The sequence below is a fragment of the Aedes albopictus genome, chromosome 1 (genome assembly GCF_035046485.1).
Source record: "Aedes albopictus strain Foshan chromosome 1, AalbF5, whole genome shotgun sequence".
Lineage (NCBI taxonomy): Eukaryota > Metazoa > Arthropoda > Insecta > Diptera > Culicidae > Aedes > Aedes albopictus.
This window is the reverse complement of record NC_085136.1, coordinates 34491829-34503553: the sequence shown is the minus strand read 5'-3', so window position 1 is coordinate 34503553 and position 11725 is coordinate 34491829. Positions and strand designations below refer to the sequence as shown.

Below are 11725 nucleotides of genomic sequence, written 5' to 3'. Positions count from 1 at the left end.
TCCTGAGAATCCCTAGAGATTCTCAGAAATTCCCAGTTATCAGAGATGTATTCTAGGAACTGCCGAAAATATTGTCAATCATTTTAAGAAATCAGAAGAATAACGAAAAATATTAAAATAATTCCTGAGAATCCCTAGAGATTCTCAGAAATTCCCAGTTATCTGGAATGTATTCTAGGAACTGCAGAAAATATTCTCAATCATTTTTAAAAATCAGAATAATAACGAAAAATATTAAAATAATTCCTGAGAATCCCTAGAGATTCTCAGAAATTCCCAGTAATCTGAAATGTATTCTAGGAACTGCAGAAAATATTCTCAATCATTTTTAGAAATCAGAATAATAACGAAAAATATTAAAATAATTCCTGAGGATCCCTAGAGATTCTCAGAAATTCCCAGTCATCTGAAATGTATTCTAGGAACTGCCGAAAATATTCTCAATCATTTTTAGAAATCAGAATAATAACGAAAAATATTAAAATTATTCCTGAGAATTTCTAGAGACTCTCAGAAATTCCCAGTCATCTGAGATGTATTCTAGGAACTGCCGAAAATATTCTCAACCATTTTTAGAAATTAGAATAACAACGAAAAATATTAAAATAATTGCTGAGAATCCCTAGAGACTCTCAGAAATTCCCAGTTATCTGAGATGTATTCTAGAAACTGCCGAAAATATTCTCAATCATTTTTAGAAACTAGAAGAATGACGGAAAATATTGAAATAATTCCTGAGAATCCCTAGATATTCTCAGAAATTGCCAGTCATCTGGAATGTATTCTAGGAACTGCAGAAAATATTCTCAATCATTTTTAGAAATCAGAATAATAACAAAAAATATTAAAATAATTGCTGAGAATCCGTAGAGATTCATAGAAATACCCAGTTATCTGAAATGTATTCTAGGAAATACAGAAAATATTCTCAATCATTTTTAGAAATTAGAATAACGAAAGATATTAAAATAATTCCTGAGAATCTCTAGAGATTCTCAGAAATTTCCAGTTATCTGAGATGTATTCTAGGAACTGCAGAAAATATTCTCAATCATTTTTAGAAACTAGAAGAATGACGGAAAATATTAAAATAATTCCTGAGAATCCCTAGAGATTCTCAGAAATTTCCAGTTATCTGAGATGTATTCTAGGAACTGCCGAAAATATTCTCAATTATTTTTAGAAATCAGGAGAAAAACGAAAAATATTAAAATAATTCCTGAGAATCCCTAGAGATTCTCAGAAATTCCCAGTTATCTGGAATGTATTCTAGGAACTGCCGAAAATATTCTCAATCATTTTTAAAAATCAGAATAATAACGAAAAATATTAAAATAATTCCTGAGAATCCCTAGAGATTCTCAGAAATTTCCAGTTATCTGAGATGTATTCTAGGAACTGCCGAAAATATTCTCAATTATTTTAGAAATCAGGAGAATAACGAAAAATATTAAAATAATTCCTGAGAATCCCTAGAGATTCTCAGAAATTCCCAGTTATCTGAGATGTATTCTAGGAACTGCAGAAAATATTCTCAATCATTTTTAGAAATCAGAATAATAACGAAAAATATTAAAATAATTCCTGAGAATCCCTAGAGATTCTCAGAAATTCCCAGTCACCTAGAATGAATTCTAGGAACTGCAGAAAATATTCTCAATCATTTTTAGAAATCAGAAGAATAACGAAAAATATTACAATAATTCCTGAGAATCCCTAGAGATTCTCAGAAATTCCCAGTCACCTAGAATGAATTCTAGGAACTGCAGAAAATATTCTCAACCATTTTTAGAAATTAAAATAATAACGAAAAATATTAAAATAATTGCTGAGAATCCCTAGAGACTCTCACAAATTCCCAGTTATCTGAGATGTATTCTAGAAACTGCCGAAAATATTCTCAATTATTTTTAGAAACTAGAAGAATAACGAAAAATATTAAAATAATTCCTGAGAATCCCTAGAGATTCTCAGAAATTCCCAGTTATCTGGAATGTATTCTAGGAACTGCAGAAAATATTCTCAATCATTTTTAAAAATCAGAATAATAACGAAAAATATTAAAATAATTCCTGAGAATCCCTAGAGATTCTCAGAAATTTCCAGTTATCTGAGATGTATTCTAGGAACTGCCGAAAATATTCTCAATTATTTTAGAAATCAGGAGAATAACGAAAAATATTAAAATAATTCCTGAGAATCCCTAGAAATTCTCAGAAATTCCCAGTTATCTGAGATGTATTCTAGGAACTGCAGAAAATATTCTCAATCATTTTTAGAAATCAGAAGAATAACGAAAAATATTAAAATAATTCCTGAGAATCCCTAGAGATTCTCAGAAATTCCCAGTCACCTAGAATGAATTCTAGGAACTGCAGAAAATATTCTCAACCATTTTTAGAAATTAAAATAATAACGAAAAATATTAAAATAATTGCTGAGAATCCCTAGAGACTCTCACAAATTCCCAGTTATCTGAGATGTATTCTAGAAACTGCCGAAAATATTCTCAATTATTTTTAGAAACTAGAAGAATGACGGAAAATATTAAAATAATTCCTGAGAATCCCTACAGATTCTCAGAAATTCCCAGTTATCAGAGATGTATTCTAGGAACTGCCGAAAATATTGTCAATTATTTTTAGAAATCAGAAGAATAGCGAAATATATTAAAATAATTCCTGAGAATCCCTAGAGATTCTCAGAAATTCCCAGTTATCTGGAATGTATTCTAGGAACTGCAGAAAATATTCTCAATCATTTTTAGAAATCAGAAGAATAACGAAAAATATTAAAATAATTCCTGAGAATCCCTAGAGACTCTCGGAAATTCCCAGTTATCTGAGATGTATTCTAGGAACTGCCGAGAATATTCTCAATCATTTTTAGAAATCAGAAGAATAACGAAAAATATTAAAATAATTCCTGAGAATCCCTAGAGATTTTCAGAAATTCCCAGTAATCTGGAATGTATTCTAGGAACTGCAGAAAATATTCTCAATCATTTTTAGAAATTAGAATAATAACAAAAAATATTAAAATAATTGCTGAGAATCCCTAGAGATTCTTAGAAATACCCAGTTATCTGAAATGTATTCTAGGAAATACAGAAAATATTCTCAATCAGTTTTAGAAATTAGAATAACGAAAGATATTAAAATAATTCCTGAGAATCTCTAGAGATTCTCAGAAATTCCCAGTCATCTGAGATATATTCTAGGAACTGCAGAAAATATTCTCAATCATTTTTAGAAATCAGAATAATAACGAAAAATATTAAAATAATTCCTGAGAATCCCTAGAGATTCTCAGAAATTCCCAGTTATCTGAGATGTATTCTAGGAACTGCAGAAAATATTCTCAATCATTTTTAGAAATCAGAATAATAACGAAAAGTATTAAAATAATTCCTGAGAATCCCTAGAGATTCTCAGAAATTCCCAGTTATCAGAGATGTATTCTAGGAACTGCCGAAAATATTGTCAATCATTTTAAGAAATCAGAAGAATAACGAAAAATATTAAAATAATTCCTGAGAATCCCTAGAGATTCTCAGAAATTCCCAGTTATCTGGAATGTATTCTAGGAACTGCAGAAAATATTCTCAATCATTTTTAAAAATCAGAATAATAACGAAAAATATTAAAATAATTCCTGAGAATCCCTAGAGACTCTCAGAAATTCCCAGTTATCTGAGATGTATTCTAGGAACTGCCGAAAATATTTTCAATCATTTTTAGAAATCAGAAGACTAACGAAAAATATTAAAATAATTCCTGAGGATCCCTAGAGATTCTCAGAAATTCCCAGTCATCTGGAATGTATTCTAGGAACTGCAGAAAATATTCTCAACCATTTTTAGAAATTAGAAGAATAACGAAAAATATTAAAATTATTGCTGAGAATCCCTAGAGACTCTCAGAAATTCCCAGTTATCTGAGATGTATTTTAGAAACTGCCGAAAATATTCTCAATCATTTTTAGAAACTAGAAGAATGACGGAAAATATTGAAATAATTCCTGAGAATCCATAGAGATTCTCAGAAATTCCCAGTTAACAGATATGTATTCTAGGAACTGCCGAAAATATTGTCAATCATTTTTAGAAATCAGAAGAATAACGAAAAATATTAAAATAATTCCTGAGAATCCCTAGAAATTCTCAGAAATTCCCAGTAATCTGAAATGTATTCTAGGAACTGCAGAAAATATTCTCAATCATTTTTAGAAATCAGAATAATAACGAAAAATATTGTCAATCATTTTAAGAAATCAGAAGAATAACGAAAAGTATTAAAATAATTCCTGAGAATCCCTAGAGATTCTCAGAAATTCCCAGTTATCTGGAATGTATTCTAGGAACTGCAGAAAATATTCTCAATCATTTTTAAAAATCAGAATAATAACGAAAAATATTAAAATAATTGCTGAGAATCCCTAGAGACTCTCACAAATTCCCAGTTATCTGAGATGTATTCTAGAAACTGCCGAAAATATTCTCAATTATTTTTAGAAACTAGAAGAATGACGGAAAATATTAAAATAATTCCTGAGAATCCCTACAGATTCTCAGAAATTCCCAGTTATCAGAGATGTATTCTAGGAACTGCCGAAAATATTGTCAATTATTTTTAGAAATCAGAAGAATAGCGAAATATATTAAAATAATTCCTGAGAATCCCTAGAGATTCTCAGAAATTCCCAGTTATCTGGAATGTATTCTAGGAACTGCAGAAAATATTCTCAATCATTTTTAGAAATCAGAAGAATAACGAAAAATATTAAAATAATTCCTGAGAATCCCTAGAGACTCTCAGAAATTCCCAGTTATCTGAGATGTATTCTAGGAACTGCCGAGAATATTCTCAATCATTTTTAGAAATCAGAAGAATAACGAAAAATATTAAAATAATTCCTGAGAATCCCTAGAGATTTTCAGAAATTCCCAGTCATCTGGAATGTATTCTAGGAACTGCAGAAAATATTCTCAATCATTTTTAGAAATCAGAATAATAACAAAAAATATTAAAATAATTGCTGAGAATCCCTAGAGATTCTTAGAAATACCCAGTTATCTGAAATGTATTCTAGGAAATACAGAAAATATTCTCAATCATTTTTAGAAATTAGAATAACGAAAGATATTAAAATAATTCCTGAGAATCTCTAGAGATTCTCAGAAATTCCCAGTCATCTGAGATATATTCTAGGAACTGCAGAAAATATTCTCAATCATTTTTAGAAATCAGAATAATAACGAAAAATATTAAAATAATTCCTGAGAATCCCTAGAGATTCTCAGAAATTCCCAGTTATCTGAGATGTATTCTAGGAACTGCAGAAAATATTCTCAATCATTTTTAGAAATCAGAATAATAACGAAAAGTATTAAAATAATTCCTGAGAATCCCTAGAGATTCTCAGAAATTCCCAGTTATCAGAGATGTATTCTAGGAACTGCCGAAAATATTGTCAATCATTTTAAGAAATCAGAAGAATAACGAAAAATATTAAAATAATTCCTGAGAATCCCTAGAGATTCTCAGAAATTCCCAGTTATCTGGAATGTATTCTAGGAACTGCAGAAAATATTCTCAATCATTTTTAAAAATCAGAATAATAACGAAAAATATTAAAATAATTCCTGAGAATCCCTAGAGACTCTCAGAAATTCCCAGTTATCTGAGATGTATTCTAGGAACTGCCGAAAATATTTTCAATCATTTTTAGAAATCAGAAGACTAACGAAAAATATTAAAATAATTCCTGAGAATCCCTAGAGATTCTCAGTAATTCCCAGTAATCTGAAATGTATTCTAGGAACTGCAGAAAATATTCTCAATCATTTTTAGAAATCAGAATAATAACGAAAAATATTGTCAATCATTTTAAGAAATCAGAAGAATAACGAAAAGTATTAAAATAATTCCTGAGAATCCCAAGAGATTCTCAGAAATTCCCAGTTATCTGGAATGTATTCTAGGAACTGCAGAAAATATTCTCAATCATTTTTAAAAATCAGAATAATAACGAAAAATATTAAAATAATTCCTGAGAATCCCTAGAGATTCTCAGAAATTCCCAGTCATCTGGAATGTATTCTAGGAACTGCAGAAAATATTCTCAACCATTTTTAGAAATTAGAAGAATAACGAAAAATATTAAAATTATTGCTGAGAATCCCTAGAGACTCTCAGAAATTCCCAGTTATCTGAGATGTATTTTAGAAACTGCCGAAAATATTCTCAATCATTTTTAGAAACTAGAAGAATGACGGAAAATATTGAAATAATTCCTGAGAATCCATAGAGATTCTCAGAAATTCCCAGTTATCAGATATGTATTCTAGGAACTGCCGAAAATATTCTCAACCATTTTTAGAAATCAGAATAATAACGAAAAATATTAAAATAATTCCTGAGAATCCCTAGAGATTCTCAGAAATTCCCAGTCATCTGGAATGTATTCTAGGAACTGCCGAAAATATTCTAAATCATTTTTAGAAATTAGAATCACGAAAGATATTAAAATAATTCCTGAGAATCTCTAGAGACTCTTAGAAATTCCCAGTTATCTGAGATGTATTCTAGGAACTGCAGAAAATATTCTCAACCATTTTTAGAAATCAGAAGAATAACGAAAAATATTAAAATAATTGCTGAGAATCCCTAGAGATTCTCAGAAATTCCCAGTCAGCTGGAATGTATTCTAGGAACTGCAGAAAATATTCTCAACCATTTTTAGAAATCAGAATAATAACGAAAAATATTAAAATAATTGCTGAGAATCAATAGAGATTCTCAGAAATTCCCAGTCATCTGGAATGTTTTAGAAATCAGAATAATAACGAAAAATATTAAAATAATTGCTGAGAATCAATAGAGATTCTCAGAAATTCCCAGTCATCTGGAATGTATTCTAGGAACTGCAGAAAATATTCTAAATCATTTTTAGAAATTAGAATCACGAAAGATATTAAAATAATTCCTGAGAATCTCTAGAGACTCTTAGAAATTCCCAGTTATCTGAGATGTATTCTAGGAACTGCAGAAAATATTCTCAATCATTTTTAGAAATAAGAATTACGAGATACTAAAATAATTCCTGAGAATCTCTAGAGATTCTCACAAATTTCCTGTCATCTGAAATGTATTCTAGGAACTGCAGAAAATATTCTCAATCATTTTTAGAAACTAGAAGAATGACGGAAAATATTAAAATAATTCCTGAGAATCCCTAGAGATTCTCAGAAATTTCCAGTTATCTGAGATGTATTCTAGGAACTGCCGAAAATATTCTCAATTATTTTTAGAAATCAGGAGAATAACGAAAAATATTAAAATAATTCCTGAGAATCCCTAGAGATTCTCAGAAATTTCCACTCATCTGGAATGTATTCTAGGAACTGCCGAAAATATTCTCAATCATTTTTAGAAATCAGAATAATAACGAAAAATATTAAAATAATTCCTGAGAATCCCTAGAGATTCTCAGAAATTCCCAGTCATCTAGAATGTATTCTAGGAACTGCAGAAAATATTCTCAACCATTTTTAGAAATCAGAATAATAACGAAAAATATTAAAATAATTGCTGAGAATCCCTAGAGACTCTCAGAAATTCCCAGTTATCTGAGATGTATTCAAGAAACTGCCGAAAATATTCTCAATCATTTTTAGAAACTAGAAGAATGACGGAAAATATTAAAATAATTCCTGAGAATCCCTAGAGATTCTCAGAAATTTACAGTTATCAGAGATGTATTCTAGGAACTGCAGAAAATATTCTCAATCATTTTTAAAAATCAGAATAATAACGAAAAATATTAAAATAATTCCTGAGAATTCCTAGAGACTCTCAGAAATTCCCAGTCATCTGGAATGTATTCTAGGAACTGCAGAAAATATTCTCAATCATTTTTAGAAATCAGAATAATAACGAAAAATATTAAAATAATTCCTGAGAATTTCTAGAGACTCTCAGAAATTCCCAGTCATCTGAGATGTATTCTAGGAACTGCCGAAAATATTTTCAATCATTTTTAGAAATCAGAAGAAAGACGAAAAGTATTAAAATAATTCCTGAGAATCCCTAGAGATTCTCAGAAATTCCCAGTCATCTGGAATGTATTCTAGGAACTGCAGAAAATATTCTCAATCATTTTTAGAAACTAGAATAACGGAAAATATTAAAATAATTCCTGAGAATCCCTAGAGATTCTCAGAAATTCCCAGTCATCTGGAATTTATTCTAACAAGTATTGAAAATATTCTCAACAATATGTAGAAGTGAATAGCTTCACAGAAAAATATTTAAATAATTCCTGAGAATCTCAAGAGATGCTTAGAAATTCCCAGTCATCTGAGATTTATTCTAACAGGTATAGAAAATATTCTCAACAATTTGTAGAAGTGAATAGCTTCACGGAAAAATATTTCAATAATTCCTGAAAACCCCTGAAGATTCACAGAAATTTCCAGACATCTGGTATTCCAACAAATATAGAAAATATTCTTATCAATTTGTAGAGGTTAACAGCTTCACGGAAAAATATTTAAATAATTCCTGAAAATCCCTAAAGTACAGAAATTTCCAGACATCTGGAATTTATTCCAACAAGTATTGAAAATATTCTCAACAATTTGTAGAGGTAAACAGCTTCACGGAAAAATATTTCAATAATTCCTGAAAATCCCTAAAGATTCACAGAAATTTCCAGACATTTGGAATTTATTCCAACAAGTATAGAAAATATTCTCATCAATTTGTAAAGGTAAATAGCTTCACGGGAAAATATTTAGATAATTCCTGAAAATTCCTTAAGATTCTCAGAAATTCCCAGTCATCTGAGATTTATTCTAACAGGTATAGAAAATATTTTCAACAATTTGTAGTAGTGAATAGCTTCACGGAAAAATATTTCAATAATTCCTGAAAATCCCTAAAGATTCACAGAAATTTCCAGACATTTGGAATTTATTCCAACAAGTATAGAAAATATTCTCAACAATTTATAAAGGTAAATAGCTTCACGAAAAAATATTTAAATAATTCCTGAAAATCCCTAAAGATTCTCAGAAATTCCCAGTCATCTGAGATTTATTCTAACAAGTATACTAGCTATGATCGCATATCAGTCCCATATTTGCTGGGTTTCCTATTCATATGGGACTGATAGGCGATCATAGTCAGTATAGAAAATATTCTCAACAATTTGTAGAAGTGAATAGCTTCACGGAAAAAATATTTAAACAATTCCTGAAAATCCCTAGAGATTCTCAGAAATTTTCAGTCATCCGGGATGTATTCTAAAGTTTATACTAAATATGTTAACTCATTTAAAGATATCAGTAGCTTCACTGACAAACTCACGAAATGTGAGTTCTTCCTTCGGAAGGTAAGTCAAGCGTGGGTCCCGAGATGAACTAGCCTAGGGCTAAAGATCTCGATAATAGATAAAAAAAATCCTAGATTCCTAGAAGTTCCCAGTCTTCTGGGATGTATTCTAAAAATTATAAAAAAATATGTTAAATCATTTATACTAATTAGGAGCTTCACGGAAAATATAAAAATAATTCCTGAAATTCCCTAGAGATTCTCAGAAATATATATATTGTATCCACAATATTCATCTTGCAAAATTATTAAAACGTTCAAAGTACGACATAAAACGGCTCTGACCCGTCTTGTCCACATACCATACGAATGCAAAATAGTCATTGACAAAGACAGCTCTTAGATAATAATTGTGGAAGTGCTCAATATACACTAAGCTGAAAAGCAGGATATGTCCCAGTCGGAGCGAAGTGAACGCCAGGAAGAAGTTCTTTGAAATTGAAACAGAAAAAGTGATTCTGTCAATTGTCAGACTTGGATTGAGAATCTCCTTAGTAGAGATAAATAAACCTGAAGCTCAAATCTTGAAATGTTTGAGTCTTACCTATTTAAAATAAATGGAGTCTTCAGTTATCCAAGTGGATAATGGTATGAATGGCCAATCAGAAGTCGACGGGTCGACGGGAAAATTTCTCGACTTTCTAGGCATAGTGTCTCACTGTGCTTGCTTTACTTAATACGCATCCATGCTATGGCAATGCAAAGAAAGCCTATCAGCTAATAACTGTGGATTGATGAAAGTTTGCAGGCCAAGTTCCAATGTGAACCTGAAGCCAGAAAGAAGAAGAAGCCAAAATTAACAATAATGGTACAACAATTAAAAATTGACCAAAAACAGCAACAAACCCGATGATGATTTCAAAAATACTCACCATACATTATTCTAACATTCACACGATTTTATCAGCAATATGTAGCAGGATCCGGGTTGACCGGACAATGCCGTCAATATTGCGTCTTGGTGACAAGGTTTATACATACAGAGTTTCATTCTGATTATACATGCAGAACACTTTCCATTTCCCTTTGACCTTTTGTTGAGTTACGTAGAATCCATCGAGTGCGCTATAAGTCGTTGATGCTCTTCATTCAACTCCCGGTGCCAACTATAAACGTCGATCAGCTCCTCCGGCACCTTGAAAACAAAAACCAGGACTGCGTTACACACCCCAAGAACGTCCGAGCTGAAGTGTTCTGCGGAATGGGATAAATGAAAACTTAAATAGGTAAGATCAGACGGATGGAATATAAACAACTTCAAGTCTCCCGCATGACAAAAAACTCACCACCGCTTTTCGATGACCGGTTATATATTGCGATTCTTCCAACCTCGTTGCGAGTGATATGCACTCCCAGCATGACGAAAAAAGCAACGGTACACTTCAACCTTCCGGTTACAATTGGCAGGAACAAGGTTTGCAGGCGACATCTGCTTCACCGAATGCAGAACCGGGAGAACCACTTTTTGCATTCTACTATCTGAAAAACAAAATCCTCGTTAAAACAAAGACCTTTTTGGACTCATCCCGGGAACTTACCTATTGGAATGCGTCCGGATGATCAACGGCGTAGATTCTAGTCTATTCTGGGTCAACCATGGGCCCTGAGATGACTACCGGCGACATAATTTTTCAAAATATTCACGACTCGAGCGAGGCCCGCAACGAACAACAGAAGATTTTTTTTCTTTTTTCACGCGGTCGGTCGGTCGTGCCGGTGTCGGTTGATGCGAAGTGTAAACAGGCGAAACCAAACGTCAAAAGCATAACCCGGTTGGAAGCCAAAATAAAACTCATGGAAAAAAATTGAGTGTCTTAGCTAAGGTGTCTAAACTAGGTAGACTCGAAGTACCCAGGTAGAAATTCATCTGAGCGGGCAGTATTGCACTGGAAGCACGACTGAGTGCGCTCTCAACACGAATTTTTGTGTGCACATTTTCTGCGCGCACAAAATGTACACGCAGAAACTGAAAAAACATGTTTGTTCTAACATTTGTTTGAGCACTCATTTTGAGGGTGCCGCGATGGATGCCAGAGAGTGAGCGGCTGGATTGTGTGTGAAAAAAGTTGCGTAGTTCACCCTCGCTCTCGTTGAAAGTCGTGTGTAGAGTGTATGATTTCTCTTCTCACGTTTCGCACTGAGGAGTATGCCATCTCTGGCTACAAATACTGCTTGAGCGATCGACCTCCTGTGTTCCAGCGTGTCTATACCCAGCAGCTGACAACGGTGTTCATAAGGCGGGAGGTTGTTTGGATCGTTCCAAGGCAGATGGCGCAGGGCATACCGAACAAATTTCTTCTGGATCGACTCCAATCGAGATATCCAAACTC

The 11725-nt window shown here is 32.0% G+C and overlaps 1 long non-coding RNA gene across 2 annotated transcripts; it reads right to left on the bottom strand.

Moving 5' to 3' along the window:
• Positions 1–8065: 8065 nt before the first annotated feature.
• LOC109428606 (uncharacterized) lies at positions 8066–11272 on the bottom strand. 2 transcript variants are annotated; one of them, XR_009995987.1, is made up of 4 exons: positions 10934–11272; positions 10682–10874; positions 10268–10589; positions 8066–10162 (listed from the first exon to the last, which is right to left on the bottom strand). It is a non-coding gene; the product is annotated as an uncharacterized LOC109428606 (long non-coding RNA). The 2 variants fall into 2 exon arrangements; XR_002134522.3 differs by lacking the exon at positions 8066–10162 and having other exon boundaries at positions 10213–10589.
• Between the last annotated feature and the right edge of the window lie 453 nt (positions 11273–11725).